We start from the raw sequence: 22762 nt of genomic DNA, 5'->3' as shown, positions 1-22762 counted from the left end.
CTTAATGCGCTCAAGCTTTGCTGGTCGATTTGTCGGAGAGAAACGTTTTGCTCTTAGTGTGCCTGTTGAATGCACACGAGTTGTTTGTGAGCACTCCGGCCAAGTTCGGCGGTAGAATTGATTTTCTCGTAACAGTTTAGGGCTTGGATTGCATGTGTGATAGTTTCAAAGGTTTACTAGTTCTTCATTGCCACAGTAAATTTTGTAGCTTAAATAGTGTTCGCTGTGTTGTAAATTGATGCTAGATAAATGAATATTACCTCTCAATGCCTTTGACCTCTCATGGTCATAAGAAAAAGGATTAATAAATCCGAACTTTAGCTAATTGGTGCAAACAAAAAATGGTATTTATCAATTACTTTTTTAGTGTTTACAAATGACGCAAGCAAGGTTGCTGATAGAAACAAGTCTAAGTGTCACAAAAACACATTAGAATCTTCTTTCGCACCTTTTACAAAGACAGAAGAAATCTGCAGAAATTCAACAAAGAACAATGCATTCGCGTTTCCGAATCGTCATTACATACGAAGGCAATCGATCCATGCGACCTACCACTTCTCGCTCCGGGCTCACAATGCGATTGGCTTACACGTTACTCCCCTTTTCAGAAGCACAAAGGCTCCGTAAAATCGTAATTTCAAAGCAATCGTCGATTATTCGCTCTTCCTATTTCGACTTACGTCGTCAAGTGTCGTTGAATGCCAAAAAGCTTTGGGAGCGCTCAAACCGAATTACGTCAAACAATTAGATGATTGAGTGAGACGAGTCTAAGTTATGTTGAGTGGCGCTCGCTTACTTTACAACTTACTTAGGTAAGTGATTGTTCTTCAAGGAGCTAGTCCGATTCTTTTAGAAGAAGAATTAATTAATTCTGATTGGCTTGAGTTGCTGGGTGTTGCTGGTTCGCTTGTAAGTAGACGTGTTAGTGGTGTTCTAATCTCAGTGATGTGTTCTGCTGATTTAATACAAACTAAAAAGGATTCATCAAATGAATATGTAGACTAAACTAAGGGGTGCAAGACTGCGTGGTTTCTCGGCTCAAAACAAGATTGATTAGTCGACTAAATATTACTTAACATTTCAACAGTAGCAGTCATCATAAATCTCCCGATTGATTTCGATCACAGAGACCAATCTGACTAACTAGATGAACCCACTACGCAGGAGATAGTATAGTGCACAAGAGTGTACGCAATAATCTCAGAAATACACAGGCGTACTCTCTGTTCCCTCACTCTCTAAACCCGAAGGGACGGCAGACCGACACAACCGGAGATTGTCCAGGACCAACGGCGTTACGTGCTCTCCGAGGCACGGGGGTGAAACACCGCAAATTCTACTCAAATAATGCTTTTATCACTTTTTGCCGGCGCGGGAATCGAACCCGCGATACGTTGTACAGCAGCCGGTTATCCAACCATTGCGTTAACCGTGCATCCTTATTAGCAATTGATATATTATCATTATACACCAGTCATTAAATCAACCACAAGTCTTCCACTGCTGAACATAGACTCAATGACTTCCAGATCAGCTGGTTGGAAGCGACTTAGACCCAGCCGTCCCCTGCTACCTTTATTAGGTCATCTATCAAAGTAGCAATAACAAAGACAGATTTTATTAGTAAAGTTATTCTGCCCTCCTACAAAAACAGGATGACTACCCACGCATAATATTTGACATAGGTACCACGGCTAAAACAATTTATGGGATTATCCTTGCGTATATCTATTTCAGTACCGTCTCTGGTAAAAATGTACATAACAATCGACATTTTTCTTCCAAAAATAACACAAAGTACCTATTTATGTACACCGTACATATAAATATTTCTGTATTCATTTTCTGTCTGTGGCTTCACCCGTGTGGATTTAAAAGATGTCTCTCGGTTAGGCATGTAATATATTTTGTAATGCAACATTTACAACAGAAAACAGATAATTTACATTATAACATTTTTTAACAGAAGTTTAACGAGTTATACTAGTTAGGCCTCAATTATATATGGTTAGGGGGTTAAAAAGATTCTAAAGATGTCACTTTCTGAACACAAAATCAGAGTCAATTCAATGCAAACTACGAAACTACTGATTAATTAATTTTATTATAAGCAAACAAACAAACAGTCTAATCTTTCTTTCTAACATTTGTTCAGAAATAGACAACAAAATTCCTTTAAATATTAGCATAATGATGACAATAAAAAAATGTTTCCATAAATGCTTGGAAACGTTTATAATAAGCTTAGTGATTATAATGAGCTCCTCAGAAGTAAACGTTGCCGTCAAATGATGGCGATTTAATGCCGACATCGAGGGGAAAATGTGAGCAATTTATAAAGCAAAGAAAATATAAAGCTCGCATGAAATTATTTACTGAATATTGTAACAGACGCTCATTAATATCAACGTGTTTTATTCAGTACATTCTGACGTTTATTTATACGAGATATTTCATTTATTCTGATTTACTTGAAATGTTATATTTAAAGAACATCGAGTGGTTGCTAATGTGACTGTTTTTAAAAGTAAAAATATAGTCAAAAAATATTTATTTCAAATAGTGCAGGAAGGCACTTTTGAATGTCAAAGCAAATTTTATAATACTAACAATGTCTGTCTGTCGGTCAGTCCTCTAGTGAAACTACTTGCTTTTAATAGAAGTTTCGCTATTTTGATTCTCGAGTTATTTGGCATTCAGTATTTTTTCTAAAATATCCTATACAAATTAGCTTCATTCTCGCAAAAAATGAAACATAATAAACTTCGACAAAACCATTTCAAAATAAATTAAATTATTACTCAATTTCAATTAAAGATTAATAGCTCAATAACAAAATCACCGTTTTTCTTAATAGGTCGTATTTTTCGAAAATGCACAAAAACATTTGACATTCAGAAAGTATTAATACCTAATGCAACACTGTAGGTAAATAAAAATAGGTAATAACAATACCTAAGTAATAAAACTAGTTCCTTTAATTAATTCTTTAAATCAATTTTTGGTCACTGGTTAATTGACATTATGATTGTAAATTGCTTAATGGCAATGTAATTAAATATTGGGATTAGGACCAACAATATTATGTACCTAACCTACCTACAGTGTTAAGAGCTAAATGGCATTTAAGCGACACTCGAACGAAAGAATATAAATCACTAGCTGATCCGGCAACCGTACCGCCTTAATAATATTTTTCTTACTAACTTTTTTCTTTTCTTTTAACCTTTTCTGGACTTCCACAAATAATTCAAGACCAAAATTTGCGAAATCTGTCCAGCCGTTATCGAGTTTTAGCGAGTCTAACGAACAAACTAGACAATTTATTTACCCGTTTGACGTAAATTTTGACATAAATCTTGAGGTAAAAAGGTTTTTAAAACGAAAACAAGCAAAATCCGTCCAGCTGTTTAAAAGATCTGAGGTAAATAAAATAAAACAATTAATACAAGATGCGCGCGAAAAACATAACCTCAAACTGACAGTCGAGTAAAAAAATAAACGATTAAAAATAAAGAACATCAAATTAGAGTGTAAAGCATTTTTATTTTTTACTCCATCAATTTGGCTACCAGATAAAAACTTAATTTTAATCTTCTATCTCAAAAGCGAATTGAAATCTATTTTTTCTTGTTCCAACTTTTTATTAATTAGTGACACAGATGTTGTAAAAACTGCAATTTTCAAACTGGTCTTACTTAATTGATTCGTACTGCTATAAAATTTTATTTTGCGAATAAAATTATATTTTTTTATTTATTTCACATGACATCATGCCGTTTCGTCTTATTTTATGTTGCGGTAGGTTGTAATGTCTGCAGTTATGTGGTATATATGCGGGCAAGAAAATAAAGATCGGCTCAGCTCAGGAACAACAGCTATTGTTATACTAAGGTTCGGTTCATCGGACGGCGAGTAGGCGTAGCTCGCCGCCCGACCAGATCCAGAACCGAGGCGCCTCGCGTTGCGTGCGCGCCTCAAAGAGCCCACCACAGATGGGGCCCAGTAGGGCAGATGCCTGATCCGGAGCTGCGGACTACCTAGCGGGTTTGCTGGGGCTCCGGCTCGAAAAGCAGGAGTAGGAACGGGGTGGTTTTTAGTCAGTAAGAGTCTGACATTCCCTCCCGCCTCGCCCAAGACGGGAGAAGTCATTGGATGATTTTCCCCCACAAAAAAGGTTCGGTTCATATCTGAGTCAGATATCTTCGGTCGTACCTACTGGCGTATCATCAGTTGATATGAACGGTCAATAGTTTTTCTATACATTTGTCTGTTCTGGCGATACGCGACCGATGATACTAGATACATGTTCCGTCAGATATGAACCTACCGTACATTATAATGGTCTTTTAATGAAGCCATATCTTTTATAACCATTGGTCATCTGGTTTTCGTACCGAATCAATCTTTATTTTCGTACTTGCATGCTAAATAATGTGCAGACTGAATGTTTACAGTTTGAAGTACTGAAAGTACTCTTAGTAAATAAAAAAATATCTACGTTACTCTATTTAGGGTCGGTTCATATCTGACGGAATATACGTCGCGTATTATCGGTCGCGTAACGCCAGAACAGACAAATGTTTAGAAAAATACTTGACACTCAACCGATGATGATACATCAGTACGACCGATGATACGCTCGACGTATTTTAAGTCAGATATAAACCGACTCTTAATGACCAATGACGATCCGTAAGACACTACCTCCTTTGTCATATAAGCAGCTCATGTACACCATGTGCCTGCTATAGACATTCAATACAGCATTGAATTAACATGCAAACGTCCTATAGAAATCAGTCTAAACAAGGAGTCTGTAATACAAGAGCTGTAAAGGACCAATCAGAGCCGAGTACAGTGTACAGTGCGCGTCAAACTGATACTCTGAAGCAGTGGTTCCCAATGTGTGTATTAGGACTTGTACCCTTAGTACGAGTTTAATTTACTTTTAACGAAAACAGAACGAGTGCGCTTTAGGCGCTTGATTAGCCGACTCCAATAAACTAATCAATCACAGCGCCGAATGCCATCTCGTCTCGATCCTGTCCTGTTTAAAATATGTTATTAAACTCAGGACCTACGTCGAGTAAATTTAACTGTTAACAATATAAAAAAAACTAAATGCAGGAGTCTCCAGCATTCTACTCGTACTATGGAATGCAGATCTGCGTGAGACACAATATGTTTTCTATTGGGTCTCATATACCCACAAACCAGAGTTTAATTTAATTATGATACAGGCGGTTGGTGAGTCGTTCTACAGAAAGGGACAATTGTTGTCATCCTCACTTTTCTCGACGGTGTCGTAGAAGTCAACTGAGAGAACACACATTTGACAGATACTGGCAACAGCGGTCTCTGAAAATCCTGAATCTCTCATCCTTTCAACTCCGTCAGGCGTGGCGTTAGGAATTCAGATTATAGCAAACTCCTCCTTTGTAGAAGAGGTCCATAGTTCAGCATTGGATTGTCACGAACTGTTAATGTACCAACCAAACCTGTAGATTGGGAAACCCTGACTCTAAAGCAAGCTACAAACATATGACTATCCTTGTCTCTCCCATGTTCAAAGTATTTGTGTCCTGCTCTATAGAACTGAACTGATATGTCAGAGTTATAACCACGTACTGTGCAACTAAGGCCTGTACTGTCTTTACTAAGTTATTGAGTAAATAGGTTTGGTTGACAAGCAGTCCGTCCACAGACTGTGTCTAGCTTTGTGAACAGAGCTTTAGTAGTTAGGAACTCTATCTATGTAGATACGTATTCTGAATGCTAGATGCGTTTACAATAGTGTTTTGTATTGTGTTTATAAGTAGTGGAGGATTCTGCTTGAGTGCTAATTCTCTTCGGATGGATTTTCTAACTTCAATTGTCTTGATAATAGCAGATACTGTAAGAAAAAGAATGATTACGAATTTGGTACAGTCGATGTGGAATCCATACGAACATAAAGACAGTTTTCACCTACGTGTTCTAAAGCTGAGTAGTACTAAGGGTTAGTATGAGTTTGCTTTACGTTTAAAATAATCGAAACGAGAGCGCGTTCGGCGCTCTGATTGGCGGGCCGAATAAACCAACCGTAAGCAAACTCGTAGGCACTAAGAGTATTCATGTATGTAGATGTGACTTTATAAGGAGTATACCTACTTTCCTTAAAAAATCCAACACCCACCATTCGGCAACTACTAAAAATCAACTCTAAAATTCATACACAAGGCAGTTAATCGAATGTCAAGCAAGACCTAAGATGTTATAATGCAAAATGGTTTTTCGAAAATGATTGACAGTTCCAAAAGGCAAGTTCAACGAAACTTTTGAAGTTTATTAGAGAGATTGACATTCCAAGAAATAGGTAGTAGTAGGGTAGAAGTTGAGGCTAGTTTCTTTTGAAATATTAAACGCGGCTCAAGAAAGTTTGGCACTAAAATATTCCTTGGAACACTGCCTCAGGTAACTCACGAAGCTTACAACAATCTTAGTAAAACTCTCCAGTCAACGTTTCTATCAGTTTTACATTAATTACCCACCGAGCTAATTTATACCAAAGTTTTCATCAAGTTTTTCCAAAAGTTTGAATCGAAAATTATAAAACCTTTTTGTATTTAAAACGTTTTTCTTTTAATAAGAGAAAGATTTACGCAACCAACTCGGCGATGACAGAGAGTTTCGATAAAATATGGCGGTTTTATAAATTAACGTGGGAGAAAAATGCGCCAAAAATACTCGATACTTTGATTATTTAAGTGATATTCTGCGATATTAAAGTTTAAGACGAGTTAAATGGGTATTGATTCGTACTGAGATTGTATTTCAATGCTTAGAATTGGGCTTTCCAGATTCCATATTTCCAGGTATTTGCGTACCTAATAATAGAAATCACTAACCTGCCTTCTACATTATGTATGTCTAGGACCTAAACTCACTAAGCCTTAAACTAAAGTCTATTTTAGAAATTGTATAACAGTGCTTCTATCCTTTCTCAGAATAAAGGTCTAGAAGACTATTTAAAAACAAAGTCCACCCTTTATATTCCCAAAAGCCGTCAAAGACTAAAATAATATTTGTCTGCGCCATTAATATGTTTAGCAAAGCAAAGCCGAGTCAAGGAAATAATTAGGTACAAACTGAGCGTTCCATTCAGTGCACCCTCTGCTTAATTTAATTATACAAATGTACTGGCCAACATGAAACGGCTTTAGCTTTGCTTCAGCCATGGTGTTCGCTCGTGATCTCGTATCTCTGCATCCACAAATTAGACTTGGTTAATCTATTTCAAGAATTGAAAGGGAAATATTAAATACAGCAACATTTTCGGCATTGAGAGAGGAGTCGGACTTCTAATATCATTTATTTGCAAAATGAATGGGTTGATTTTTGTTTTATTATTTTGTAAACTGATAATTATTTTAGAGTTAGGGTTTTGTTTAAATCGATGTTTCATTTGGTGTAATATATTTTAGTAGTCATTAAGGTAGGTAGGCGTCCACAGGTCCGCATCGTACGCATCACACGCAACGGATTTTAGTTTGTTTTGCATAGAAACTCATACAACAGCGTCCATTGATCCGCATTGTACGGACCGCATCATCAGCAATGCCTACATGCGATGCGTACTGATAACGTCATACGGAATGCGTACGATGCGTGCGAAGCGTACGATGCGGGCCTGTGGACGCTTACCTTTAGTATCCAGTGGCCTAAATCAATGCTTGTAGCTAAAACAAAAACAAAATCGTTTCGATGAAATATCGTGTTTCAACTATTTACTCGGTACTCTTTACTTTCCAAGAAGTGCGTGTACGTTCCCAGACTAATTATCTATAGTCCATTGAAATGTTACATGAGCTTTACATTTTTTAGAGGACGCAATTTTATTTTTTGATCATGTAGGGGGGGTCAATAGAAGCTTAACTTGAAGTTTGTGGGGTCGCCACCCTTGTCCCTCGGCCGCCATCTTGGAAAAAGGGATGGAAACACTTTTTTTGCTATATCTCGGAAACTATGCATCGTAATAAAATTTTTAAAATCATAATTTGTAGAAAATTATTTTGCCTACAAATATGTTTAATAACTTTTTGCCCTAAATTAACAATTAAAGAAGTTATAAGTAAAAAAGTGAAATTTTGGTAATAAAATTTTCTCTTTTGCTCTATAACTTTTTTTTACATTTTATAAATAAATGGCTTCAGACCAATCTTGTAGAATATTTTTCGAGAAAAATTTTTCCCTACAACTGTTTTCAATTTCATTCATTAGAAACTCAGTTACAGCGCTCCGAAGTTAACCGGGTTCGTCAAATTAGTCCAGTCAAATAAGCTTAAATTAGGTAAGAATCTCGGAATGCGAGATGACCAGCTGTAATTTTGTAAATACTTGTATATTGACACCCTAAAACTTGTCTTAAAACCAAGGTATATATGGTAGGGTGTAAGCAACTCTTAAAATTCAAGGTCAAAGATCCCAAAAATCGTTCTTTTGCGGTTTTTTGCAAATATCTCATTTCCTATGGGTTTTTGGTATTTGTATTCATTATCAATATTGTAGAATACAAAATTCTCTACAACTTTTGTCTAATTTTTTTTTACATGGTGAACCGTTCTCGAGTTAGAGGGCGGAGAACGCACGGTCACTGCATCACATCAGACATTTTTTTTTTCAGCTAACCTATCCGTGATGGTTGGTTATGGATAGGACATTAAAAAAGACGTTATGGTTTCTAAAACCATTTTTCGTCAAATTCAATTGTTTGAAAGATAGACGCTTCCAAAGTGGAAAATTGACCGTGCGTTCTCCGCCCTCTAACTCGACAACGGTTCACCATGTAAAAAAAATATTGACAAAAATTGTAGAGAATTTTGTATTCTACAATATTGATAATGAATACAAATATCAAAAACCCATAGGAAATAAGTTATTTCCAAAAAACCGCAAAAGAACGATTTTTGGGACCTTTGACCTTGAATTTTAAGAGTTGCTTACACCCTACCATATATACCGTGGTTTTGAGACAAGTTTTAGGGTGTCAATATACAAGTATTTGCAAAATTACAGCTGGACATCTCGCATTCCGAGATTCTTACCTAATTTAAGCTTATTTGACTGGACTAATTTGACGAACCCGGTTAACTTCGGGGCGCTGTAACTGAGTTTCTAATGAATTAAATTGAAAACAGTTGTAGGGAAAAATTTTTCTCCAAAAATATTCTACAAGATTGGTCTGAAGCCATTTATTTATAAAATGTAAAAAAAAGTTATAGAGCAAAAGAGAAAATTTTATTAACAAAATTTCACTTTTTTACTTATAACTTCTTTAATTGTTAATTTAGGGCAAAAAGTTATTAAACATATTTGTAGGCAAAATAATTTTCTACAAATTATGATTTTAAAAATTTTATTACGATGCATAATTTCCGAGATATAGCAAAAAAAGTGTTTCCATCCCTTTTTCCAAGATGGCGGCCGAGGGACAAGGGTGGCGACCCCACAAACTTCAAGTTAAGCTTCTATTGACCCCCCTACATGATCAAAAAATAAAATTGCGTCCTCTAAAAAATGCATAATTTGGCCCTCAAATTGTAACATTTCAATGGACTACTATTATTAAAATGAAAATAAACCTCAATCGGGTTAGTTTGTGAACACAAGCTTATTATTACGACATTATTAGTTCAAGTTTCGTGACTGGATCGCTTCAATTGGTCACGCACGCACTTGTACCAAATGTGTTGCGGTATGTCTGAAAAGCTGGCGTTGTGGTAAAGCTAGCCAGCACATCAAGATACACCTGTCTGGCATTAGTTTTATTATTTTCAACTTTATTGTAAAATGTCAAGGTTCACATTTGACGCTCGTTCTAATGTCGTAGCATTACGATTGTTTATCAAGTTACAATCAAGTAATTCGTCTGTTTGCTAAGTTCTCTGTCACACTGAGGTTTATACATTTACTCGATTAGACATACATACTTATATAACCTCACGCCTGTATTCCATGGGGGTAGTAGACTATGAAATGAAACACCAATTGCTACGAATATTACATAGTTACCTATTTTGTATCAAAATTAAAATTAAAATGTCGATTCAATTACTAGTTCGACAACATGTAGTGTTTAGAACCTGACTTACAAAGCTATAGGACCTATAAATACCTTTTTTATGACGGAGAAAACCTTCCATTGGCGCCTAGCTTTTTGGGGATAAAAGACTAGGGAGATCTCACACATTTTTACCTCACTAAAATATACCTATCATCTTCATGAACGAAACCGTCTCAAAAGACCAACAGTATTGTAATAAAGCCACATACTTATTAATCTTGACGATCGCCTCTAAATACATTACAGGGGTTCATCCCGGGAGACTCATACATCGTTCCCGGGATAAAAATCCCGGGCATCGCGTAAGCCGGGACAAAGTTCCTACGACACTATAAGCTGTCACGGACGTAATGACGTCACTAAGGCTATATGTTCACTTTGCGACAAAGCGACAAATGTTCCTTTCAACGCAACACTACATTGTACTGGTGGAAACTAAAGCTAGATTACTGAGTTATATAAACAGCCGTAGATGATATGGTTTTGAAACTATTTAAGTGTCGGAGAGCCTAGCTTCGGCACGAATGGGCCGGCTCGACCAGAGTGTTACCATGGCCTCACAGAAAACCGACGTGTAACAACGCTTGCGTTGTGTTTCGCTGTGTGTGTGAGGTTACTGGAAGTAGGGCTTCCGGTTACCCACCTTCCCAATCTTCCCCATCCCAGATTTCCCAAAAACCCTTAAATTCGGCCTTAAGGCTGGCAACGTACTTGTAACGCCTCTGGTGTTTCGGATGTCCATGGGCGGCGACGATTGCTTATACCATAAAAAAAACTTTTGATTTTACTTTTGTGAAGGTATTACGACCATTGATTACATGAAGAAGAACAACAAGATTAATTATGTAAGTTTGATAAATGCCAAAAGTACCAAAATGTTACAGATACAGAATCACCTGCTAAAAACATTTATAAAATTCTCTTATCAATTGTTCCTGCAATAATATTTTAACACCCAAAAAACTTCTCAAAGATTAATAGGTATTTTTCAATTAGTAAAACACGTCTAGACAATATTTGGATAAATCGTTTTCAATAATCGATTCGAGGATTCGATTAGCTTTAATATATTCCGAGTGGCGTACGTTAGACATATCAATCACGCGTGTTTAACATAATTAAGACAAACAATAGATAGTTCTAATTGTCTAGACTACACAGTAAACATGACTATTACTCGTATAGTGAATTTGTACGTGACGTATTTACCTCCATTACTCTTCAAGAGTACTGGGAGCCAACTTGCGCGCTCCCTACCTATAGACTATTGGGTAGCAACGCTCTCCGATAATAAACCTGAACCTTTTAAACTACTATCTCCAATCCGCTTGAAGTCAAGCCCGGAGCCAACCGGGGCTCCGGCTCGAAAAGCAGGAGTAGTAACGGGATGGTTTTTAGTTAGTAAGAGTCTGACACTCCCTCTCGCCTCGCCCTCTCGCGGGAGAAGTTATTGGATGATTTCCCCCTATCAAAAAAGGGTGATGATGATGATGATGAACTCATATCATAATAACTGATGTATTATGCCTACTTATATAACAGGTGCAATAATATTATGACGAAGACAAAGTACTAGGGCAGCATAACCTAACAGAAGTCTGTCATAAATTCCCACCGCATATACGGAGCGTATGTTCAGCTCCTAAGTTTTCTGGTGTCCTGGTAATTTTGGAAGCGGGGCACGTAGCCCTAAGCCCGCCGCTTGAGCCCCGCGACATGTGTGATCTGTCTTGTATGAGAGTTGAAGCAGGCTCTAGTATACAAACCCTGTCTGTTTGCTTGTTTGCGTGTTTGCTTTGAAACTACAGATTTCGTTAGCTCTTGAATATGGAGGCTAAAGGATGATCAATTTTTTTAAACTGACATGGTCACTAGTAATATCATTAGAACTTAAAACGGGATATTTACCATGTTTCTGTTTCTGCTCATAAACATCCACCCGAATATACTCTACTTCATCCATGATCATGGCGCTTGCAACAGTGCCGAAATATCGGAAACTCACAAAAACTAATAAACATGGTACCGTACTTAAATATCCAGTTTTTCCTTCTTTTTAATATAATTTCGGAATTTAATTTCTAATTCACTAGTTTCTCGATAAAAGACTAAATAAAGGTAATAGACACTGTCTCAACTTACCCCAGATTAAACGTATGTGTTAATTTGTCTCCGACCAAAGTTTCATTGTACAGAGGACCCAAGAAAGTCCTACAACTATTTTAACTCCTTAACAAAACGTGTTTAAAGTTTTTGCTCACTAACTTGTATTGTTCCGTACTTAGTGCGGTTTAAACATTTTAAAAGAAGATTAAACCAGTGCAATTGCAGTGTGTTATAATTTTTCAACAAATGAGATAAAAAAATTAATTACTTCCCGGGCAATGATAATAAGTAATTTTATTGGTACTTTACTTACCAGCAACGCCTCAAAGCCTCTTCCAAAGGCGAACCTGTGAACAAAATTGTATTATTAATATACAAAATATGTAAAAAGTGAACTTTCAAAGAAAGCCTTCAAAAGTTAAAGTGGAAACCTCATAAGTTCGAAAAACGTACGCATTAACCGCACCAAAATCGGCTCAGCCAAATGCGAGATAATCGCGAACAAACATACATAGTTACATACAGGACAAACTGAGAACGTCCGATTTTTAAGTCGGTTAAAAACGAAAAATTCCCGCACATTAACTCTAGAATATAATTGTACCAAACATTTTTGAGCAGTCGGTCTTATCTAAAAACCTTACTGGGGCTCTACGGTACGGAACTGACCTCCAAACTAGTATTACACAAAACAAAACAAATTTCAAACATAGTTACCCCACAAATACAATTGTTATGAAGCTATGAAACAGCATTATAACAATCCCGAACAATAATAATGGGCCGGCAATTAAATCTTGCCGCCATACTGTATCGTAGTTCATACTTGAACTCAAACTATCTGATATTAGGCACGACTTTACAGACAATGGAGTTTGTTCCACTAAATATAGGGACTTGGTGGGACAAAAGACAATGTTTCAACAAAGGCTTAAAGTTAAACTGTTGATAACTATGTTTGGCAATTGCTCGCCCTTCCAGCTGGTGGAAATAATTACTATTGGTACTTCGAAAATTATTGGTCTCATTTTAAGACATAACTATTAAAAATCTAAACGAATAAAAACTAAACTAGCAGTTTTTACCCAATAGTAAAAACTAGTTTTACCACAGAATACAGAAGCTAGTTTACTGATGTTTATATTCTATTTCATTAAAGTTTATATTTTTCCGAGTTATATGCACTTTCTAAGATTATTTAGACACCACTGACAAACGGTGAAGGAAAACATCGTGAGGAAACCTGGACTTATAATTTATAATTATAAGTTTGAAATCGCCAACCCGCATTGAGCAACCGTGGTGATTAATGCTCAAAACCTTCTCCATGTGAGAAGAGTCCTTTGGTCAGCAGTGGCCACTTATAGGCTGATGATGTGGTTAAAGCTTGTCATTCGGTAGTAGTACTAGCTTAGTATAAAGTGGGCTCATCTCAGCTTACTCGTGATTCTAAATTAATATCTGTTCCAAACTCATCATATTCGAGCCCAACCCACATACAACCAATACTATCCTTATGAACTTAAAATTCGGGACACGATAACTCGATTCTTTTGCTTAATCAAAATCAATTTCTTCCAAATTACGAATGTACCTTACATTGAGTAGAGCGACCTCTATGTAGAAGTAATGAGTTGGAATAAATGACCGAGTATTGATGTTTGAATTGGTCGCCAATCGCCACAAGTCATTACGCTAAGCTAGGCCGTCAGGGGCTGTCAGTCAACTAATGCTTAGTTTGTTAGGCTGAATATTTTACTGTGACGGTCGATTTAACCCTAGACTGGAATATTTAGTCCGTTTTATTGAATACGTATGTAGTTGAGTGTTTCGTCTAGACTTATAGAGGGTGAGGTTGTAAAATCGATCACTCAGTTAGTAAATGCTTTTTGGTTTCAAAATTCTCAATAGTTGTCCACGGCTATTGGTTAATAGATTTTTAACTTTATTATAAAGGTATAGAATATACATTTGATAAAATCCATGATTTATAAGTGTATATAGGGTCGGTACAACACATAGTTATATACAAACACAATTGCTAGATTTTCGAAGAAATTAAGACAAGATTTTAGGTGTTCTAACTTGTTTTTTTTTTCAGGTATAAGTATGTATGATGATTATAATTCACTACACATTCATGTAAACTACCAACAACCAAACACTACACTGTACACCCACAATGTTGGCTACATTGTGTTACGTCAGTACCCTGGCAAACGTCAAGAGAATGAATCCGGGATCAAAAGTCCGGGAAGTGTCTTCGGATCCCGGTAAATCAAATAGATTTCCCGGGGATATACGAAAGACTTATTCACTCAGGATCTGCGAAGGGAGGAGTTTAGAGGGGTCGATTTTGTTAAACGAAAACTAAAATAATAATAGAGGTTACCTTCTATCCCTCTCTCTTAAAAAGCTAAGTGAATGAAAGAGACAGAAGTAGTTTTCTGTAGAAGTTTTTAAATGTATGGTTTATGTTGACTTTTGAGTCGGGGGCTTGAGATGAGTTTCGTCTTGATCTGTAGTTGGCGTGGTGGCTGGGCAAATGGCTGCCGTGCAACGTATAGTGGGTTCGATTCCCGAACGGAGCAACTCTTTGTGTGATCCACAAATTGTTGTTTCGGGTCTGGGTGTCATGTGTATGTGAACTTGTATGTTAGTAAACGCAACCACGACACAGGAGAAAATCCAAGGGTGGAGCAACGTTTTTATTAAAAAGAAAGTCGTTATAGACTACTCAACACTCGTACTTTGTAACTGTAAATAGTTTTGTATATTCTTTGCAAAGTCAACAATTAATGTTAGTTTTGCCATAAAATCTTCATAACTTGCTTCTCTTAAAGGTAAGTAAAAGTCTACGTCACTCAACCGACCTAAACACATTTACTTATCTATATATTAATACGTGATGCAAAAACTTTGGACCGCTTTTTACGAAAATTGCGCGGACGTAGGAGCATAAAATTTGGTACACTTATAGTTTATGTGTAGGAGAAGTGCAGCATGCTAATATTTTTCAAAAATAATGCTTATAAAGTACATTAAGTCAATAAATAAAACATTACACACACATGCATAGTATCTGATCGTATTTGACAAAACGTCAAAATCAATAGACATTGCGATGATATTCTGACGTCTCATATGAATAGAGTTTTATAAAAGAGTTTGTTTGAGTTTGAGTTAAATAAAAATTATCCTTGAACGTATGTTAAGTGGTATTGTAAATTAAATCGTATATGGTCGAATTTCGACCACTAGGCGACCTCTAGTTTTTATTAAAACGTCACACAATAAATGGAAATAGAAACAGATTTAATTCAAAAATACATTTTCGTAGAATCATAAAACCTACACAGTGATCACGTAAAACCCAAGGCCTGTGGGTTTTAGTCGAATATAAAGAGTAAGCAAGCATGCATTTACTCATACTTTCGCTCCTACCATACAAATATCAAACTAAATGACTGTAACACCATAAAATTCATGGGAAACTGAACCCTACAGCAACATCATAGTATCAGTAATAATTGAAAGCGAAAAGATATAATGGTAGATGTATTATGGACGTAACGAGGCGAGACAATATGTCGCTCCAACCCATACAACTGCGAGGGGCGAGGCGGAAGGTGAACGCACTCGAACACGTCTCACTGAATTCAATAGGGCGCAACTTTTGCCAATTTTCAAAGACTTTTATTGATGGCAACGCGTACTACTTTAGTTTTCCTTTCGAGGGTACCGATTCGATGAATTCTCTTTGCTAAAATGGTGGAGGACTCTTGTTGTATTTACTAGTCTTTTTGAAGCTGCATGCTTCGTTTCTAGGAGATCTTTTTAGACAGATGGCTTTTCAACAGTAGTAACTACAATAAAAGAAGTTATGAAGTTGTTTTCCAAATTCATTTTTGTCGGTTTCATAAATGATTGCCGTTACTCACAATCAGCTAATATGTAACACAAATATCAATGTATTACAGCAAACATTTCATCATTGCGACGATTGAACATTAATCATTCGATCTTTACTCTTATAATATAGGGTGACTGGTAATTAGTGAACGATATTTAAACACGTGATTGTACTCATGATTACAAACAACTTTCCCAAAGAAACTTTTTTGTATACTGATTAGTTTTATTTTTATTACAATTACAAAACAACAAAATTTATTTGGGAAAGTTGTTTTTAATCATGGGTACAATCATGTATTTAAATATCGGTCACTAATTACCAGTCACCCTATATGTTTCTAAGGAACTATCATACCTTCCCCTAACTAGAAATAACTGCAGTTCTCAAAAGAGTAGAAAAGTAATAAATCAAAACGTACACGAATAATTCTGTTAAAATGAAACTTAGTTTCATTCATCATAAGTAATCCGTATGATGAATGTTATGTGGCATTCATACCCTTGGAGGGACATTTCAGGGGGTCGAACCCCAGCTCCCAGGAAGAAAAACATTGTAATAGAAATTGGGTATTTCTATATCGAAATCCAAAGGTTCGGAGTATGGAATTGTACTACATGTTTGTCAATATTTACTATCTTTTACAATGAGACAAAGATTTTTATGTATTTATTTATTCACACTTACTTAACATACAAGGTGCCAAGCGGCCAAAAGAGGATAAGCAAGATTTTGTTGCGATTTTGAGTTATATAGGATGTAAACGGAATGCTCCTAAATGCCATGCCATTGCATCAATAACACGAAAACAATGGCGATTAAAACGATAAAATAACTGTAGCGTTTTTTCACCCCGAATACATATTCGGAATCAGTTATTTTTTCTATTCAATGATGTGTATAATCATCTTCATCATTATCACCAGATGAAAGACGTCCACTACGGAAAAAGATCTGTCTGTCTAAACAGGGCTTTATCATAATCCCCACACTTAGCTGGCAGCTTGGGGATGATAGATACACTGAGGTGATGATAGGTCAGTGACATTAAAGCTGCTAGTTCCCACTACTTAACTTGTACAGAAGATAAACAATTGTAATACAGAATCAACTAAATGCTTCATGAATAAAAATATCATCGTAAATCCAAAAGGCAATGAAAGGTATACAATTTTCCACTGTATATTGGTATAATATCTATCAAAACGAACGGCTGGTACCGTTCCATGAAGGTCATAAAATAGCCGTAGGTACCACCTGCCTGAGAGCCACCCACTACCCATTAATGTAGCTTAGGCGGGCACTCAATGAAATGAGGGTCGAAGGTTCACTACAAACAACGCCTTTTGCAAATATTAAATTCCTATCATAAATGCGAAAGAGTTGGTCGACGGTCCTTTAGTTTATCGTCCCGAGATGGGCAGATAAATTGTGTTTATGATATAAGATCGGTCAGTTTCACATACATGGAGGTATTTAGACAAATTTCAAGAATTTTACTTCTGTAAGTTCGCAAACATAGATTAAATTTTTTTAACGTTGCCCTACACCAGTATTTCTCCTGTGTTGTGGGTGCGTTTACAAACATATTCTCATTATACATGATACCCAGGCTCGAAACAAAAATTTGTGGATTACACAGAGAGTTGTTCCGAGCGGGAATCGAACCCGGTACACATTGCGCAGCAGCCGGTTGTCAACCGTGCAGTCGAATATTTAGAGAACGCGGAGTACAGTCGATCCTCTCCGTCTTTCATTTCACATTACACTCACGAATTAATTAAACTTTTCACGTAATTAGTCGCGATATATTTTTCGCAAATTAAGCGATACGTGAGCTCGTTTATACTAATTGTAGGCACGTAAACCCCGATCCTCCTGCGAGTACATCGCTAGGGCTGGCCACGCACGCCGCGCCCGACTTAAATCGATTGCCCACACATGTCGTTGATTGCTAAACAATTGTGCGTGCACACCCTAATGCCGACCTGAATTCTTCCAAATTTTACGATCGAGCGTCAGGTCAATATGGGTCGCTTGTGTTCTGATATCTTCTTTGGAAATATTTTCTTACCTAAACCCTTTTGTGTGTTATTGAAGTACCTATTGAATAGGGTTAATACTTGACCTTGGCTTCTTCTGCTAATGGGGTATTTACTTACACAATTATTCTTTGTCAGTCTCTAAATAGCTGTAAAATTAACCTAATCCTAAGACAACCCAGTGGTCTCATTCTTAAAACAAATTTAAATAAAACTTATCCCACGGCAACAAACATCACGAACCAAGTTTTGTATGAAATACAAGGTCCAAATACTTAAGTTTATTTTGTGTTACAATGGCCACAAAAGGGAACAACGGAATAACAAATCCCTTTAATGGCCCGACCTTAATATTCTAGAACCTTCGCGTCCCAGGCTTGTACGAAAATGATAAGTACCAGAAAAAATGTAAAGGGAAGGCAAATGTCAGGGTGTATTTAGGTTCTTCTTATAATTTAGTACGAGACGTACCAAGCACAAAAAGGGTCAGTGGCCCCTGAACAAAAGTATGTGGACTCAAGTAGCAATATGTATTCACTGAGGCCCTGTATAGTACTTAACGCTGATCACGATTTCTGAATCCTAACGCGTTCGCTTCAAGCGTCTACTAACATTCTACTTTTAAGATACTAAAATGTGGGGAAATAGCAACTCTATTCACAACGCAAAAAAAGTTAATTCGGACCTTAGTTAATATAGAACAAACGGACAGCTGCAAACCACATTTCATAAAATTAAACATTCTAACTCTTCCCTCCCTATACATACTGGAAATCTGTAAATTTGCACACATACACAAAGAATTCTACACCACACGTGAAGACATACAGACAAGATGCACACTTCGTCACAAAACACGTTTAAACCTACCGTCATCCCGATTACAAATACACTCATCAAGCCCATTAGTGATGTCTATAAAAATCTATAATAAATTACCTGAAACGCTGAGAAATGAAAAAAAGATACATGTATTTACAAGCAAATTAAAAAAAATCCTTATAAGCAAATGTTATTATAACGTCAAAGAATACCTGGATGATAAAAATATAATTTAATCTCATATTGTAATGCCTAATATAATAATTAAATTGATAAATAATGTTCTCCGAATATATATAATATTAATTATGTAACATAAACCTAATAATGTAATGCCTTCTTTTGCTGTGCCCTAACAGGGTCCATGATCTGTACTTAGCTCTAAGCCTCTTTAAACATCTTTGTTAACATTATGGAATGCAAATAAATATATGAATATGAATATGAATACTATTTTACGATCCATTTCAATGTTATTGGTGGTAAATCTTTCAATCTTAGTGCTTGATTTTGAAGTTTTGCTATCAATATACTATTTCTATCTAATCGTCATTATCAACTAGAATAGGCATATTAACAGCTAAAATAAGTGAGAAGTCACATGTGGGACCTGACTTGGATAGGAACGAAGTTCTTTTCGTTTTGAAATATGAATAAGTAGGAATTAGGTACTCCTACTTATTCATATTTCATTGTTTATTGTCTATTTCTTTTCTATTTATTTAATTATCCAGGCATAATTATCGGATCAAATTGCCACCTTCACGCCTCTCGTGTCGTGAGTTTTTTTCATGACTCTCGCTTAGCCCCCATAGTCAGCGTACCGCGCGATAAGGAACTTCGTTCCAATAAAGTATTGTCTCCACGCTTACCGGGCCATTCGGGGATAGCAATTTGAGGTTCAAGATTACATTAGGAACTGAGAGCGCTGCTGACAGTCCTATTTCAAATGTATTGTCATTGAGTGAGCTCATATGACACCCACAGTAAGTAAGAATAGTCGGTGATAAATAAAACTTATTATATTCTAAGAAACAAGAACGGTACGCAACGTACTGATTTTTGTATCACCACGTTCAACAATTTCTTAGAACACGGAGCAACATTTGGAACACGAAACGAATCCTCCAAGGCGCGCCATAGAAAGAGGATAAAGCGAACTTAACAACTGTATTTTAAATCACAATGAAAATGCAACAAAAGCGTTCACCGGCTCGGAACACTTGCGAGACTTCCACGTGCACGGCACTGAGGTACAGAATAATCTTGAAATGTTTTTCTATCCACACTACATTTGTACGAGAAACTCGAATTTTCTTAAAATCTTAAACATGTTTTCTGTGAATCGGATAAGATAGCTTTTTGAGTAGAATCGCTGCTCTGAATTTGTTGAGTAAGATTTTTATAGGAACTTTAACGAAATTAAACTTAATATTTCGACGATGGATGAATCAAGACTTGTTAACAAAGAGGTTTTAATATTCCCATTACGACGTCTTATTTCTCCTTGCACAGACCAAAACTACTTTCCTATAGTGTTAAGGTCACCTATCCACAAGTCTTTTTGTTATTTTAAAACAACTTTCGATACTTAACCCACTCGTTTTTGAAAAATACCGAAGGAATATTCCAGAAGCTATGTCGACGTTTAAGTATAATATTTCTCGCATGAGCAGCTTTGGAGTTGCAATCTAAATATTTTAATAATGAATTTCCTCTCCACCGTGTAGTAACTAACTTCAGACCAATTACTTCGTCTCTTCAAGCATGCTCTAACACTCTTTGATGTTCACGGCTCTTAAGAATAGCGGGTGGTGAAATGTCAAGTATTCTGTTTAAAATATCTTCTAGAGTTGCACGTCAACCTATACTTAGCAAACTGTTTTTCTTTAAAATTCAACTTTATTACTGTGTAGGTTTAAGGTCGAAAGTCTTTTAAATAAGTAGAAGTAGGTTGATATGCGATGTGTCTGTTAACTACTTCTAAGTATTGTTAAAACTACCAAAGCTTATAAATTAGAGCAATTTTGATTCCTTTTCATCTAACTGAAGAAACTGAAGAATAATAAATTCTTTTACCTAGTAATGTTTTATTTCAAAGAAATGCTTTGACTTTGATCAACAGTTCTCCCAAGCGATCGAACGTCTTTTGAAAGTTAGGCAGTTACTCAGTGCCTAATCATATAAGTATAATATTCTTCGCAAAGAGTTATAGAAATAGATGAGAAAGTATCGAACATAATTCGGCTGAACGTCTGAAAAGTTGTAAGAAATAAAGTAACCCTACTGACTTGGTAGGACAACAATGGCTACAACAAATAGGCACTTTATATGACAAGCCGGTATTCATGAAACATGAGCTACAATAATCCAAGGGTTGCCAACAATGTGCGCGACCCCAGTCATTGACACCGATCGCTTAAAGGACGCTCACCGTACACTACAATACGACTGCTTAAAATGCCATAAATCATCGGCACATCCGCGCTTCCGCCCCGATGCTCGCTGTAGCGGAAACGGAAGTAGTCACAGCGCCGGATATGACGCGAGCTGCCTGACAGTTAATATCCTGTTATGCATTGCTATGTCATCGTCGGTTGACGTTCTGTTATCGAACTTATGTTGTGGGAAATAGAGTGGTGTTTTGCTTGGCTGACTGACTTGCTCGTATGTCCTCGGAGGTCGAGCATTCGATCCGTTAGTTCGGAGTGCAGTTTTGAACAGTTCGACTGTCTTTTGTCACTGGAGTACATTTACTCACGTCGGGGATCGTAATATGATTCCCTTGTATGTAGTTGTCAGTCTAGCTGAACAATGAAGCTGGAAAGAAATTATACTCCACTAGCAAACCCGGCAAATTCCGTTTCGCCACCAATGATTTTCCCTAGTTTTCTGCTTTCCTTTTAAATTTCTTTGCTATATACCTGACGGCGCCTGAGACCTTTCAAACGAACGCAAGAACGTGGAAATCGATTCATGCGTTCTGGAGTTACAGCGTCAGGAAGGAAAACCCGACTTTATTTTTATATTATAGAGAAGATGTTAGGTTTTGAAAACTTAACAATTTTGTTTTTACTTATTTAATAACATTATATATGTTTCAGTCTCACTTCTCTTCACACTACAGCTACTACAGAAATATGGAAAACATCACAGTTTCAATGAAAATCGACCATAATTACTAACAACCTCAAAGTCCAAAATAGATCAGAAAGTACACAAATTAACGATAGGAGATGAAGTAATAAAGTCGGACGCAGGAAAAAGGCAACAGAGGTCGCCACAAATGAGTTTGTTCTGTCCTGTAAACACGCACACACGCACACAAACATTTGTGTAGCGCGGGTCAGTGGACGGCACGGAGTATACAAACATACAAACACAATATTTCTCCATCGACGATAAACGGACATTTTGGACCTAAGTAATTTACCTACTATTAATTGTCCAATTTATTTACAGTTGAAATTAAATTGATATTATTTTGTAATTATTTGGAATCGCTCATCCCATCTTTGCTCGGTACCCTTAGTACGAGTTTGCTTTACGTTTAAAGTAAACGAAACGAGAAGGTGTTCGGTACACTGATTGGCTAGATAGAATAAACTAACCAATCAGAGCGCCGCACGTGTTCTCGTTTCGATTAGTGTCACACAGTTTCTATGGTGTTGTCCCCATCATCATCATCAATAGGCAACTTGACAATTCACTACTTCACTATGGGCTAATAGGCCTCCTCTATGTAAGAAGGATCGCAGTTCAAAAGTTGAAAAG

General features: G+C 36.6%; 1 protein-coding gene across 1 annotated transcript in view; it reads right to left on the bottom strand.

Moving 5' to 3' along the window:
* Window positions 1-22762, bottom strand: part of LOC118279145 (pikachurin) — a 176814-nt gene that overhangs the window by 116509 nt on the left and 37543 nt on the right. Inside the window, exon 2 of the mRNA XM_035598681.2 lies at window positions 12525-12558. The gene's annotated coding sequence lies outside the window, so the exon portion shown is untranslated. The remainder of the gene's footprint in view (window positions 1-12524; window positions 12559-22762) is intronic.

The sequence above is a fragment of the Spodoptera frugiperda genome, chromosome 14, assembly GCF_023101765.2.
Source record: "Spodoptera frugiperda isolate SF20-4 chromosome 14, AGI-APGP_CSIRO_Sfru_2.0, whole genome shotgun sequence".
Taxonomy (NCBI): domain Eukaryota; kingdom Metazoa; phylum Arthropoda; class Insecta; order Lepidoptera; family Noctuidae; genus Spodoptera; species Spodoptera frugiperda.
The sequence above is the reverse complement of the archived record's forward strand: the minus strand, read 5'-3'. Positions and strand labels throughout refer to the sequence as shown.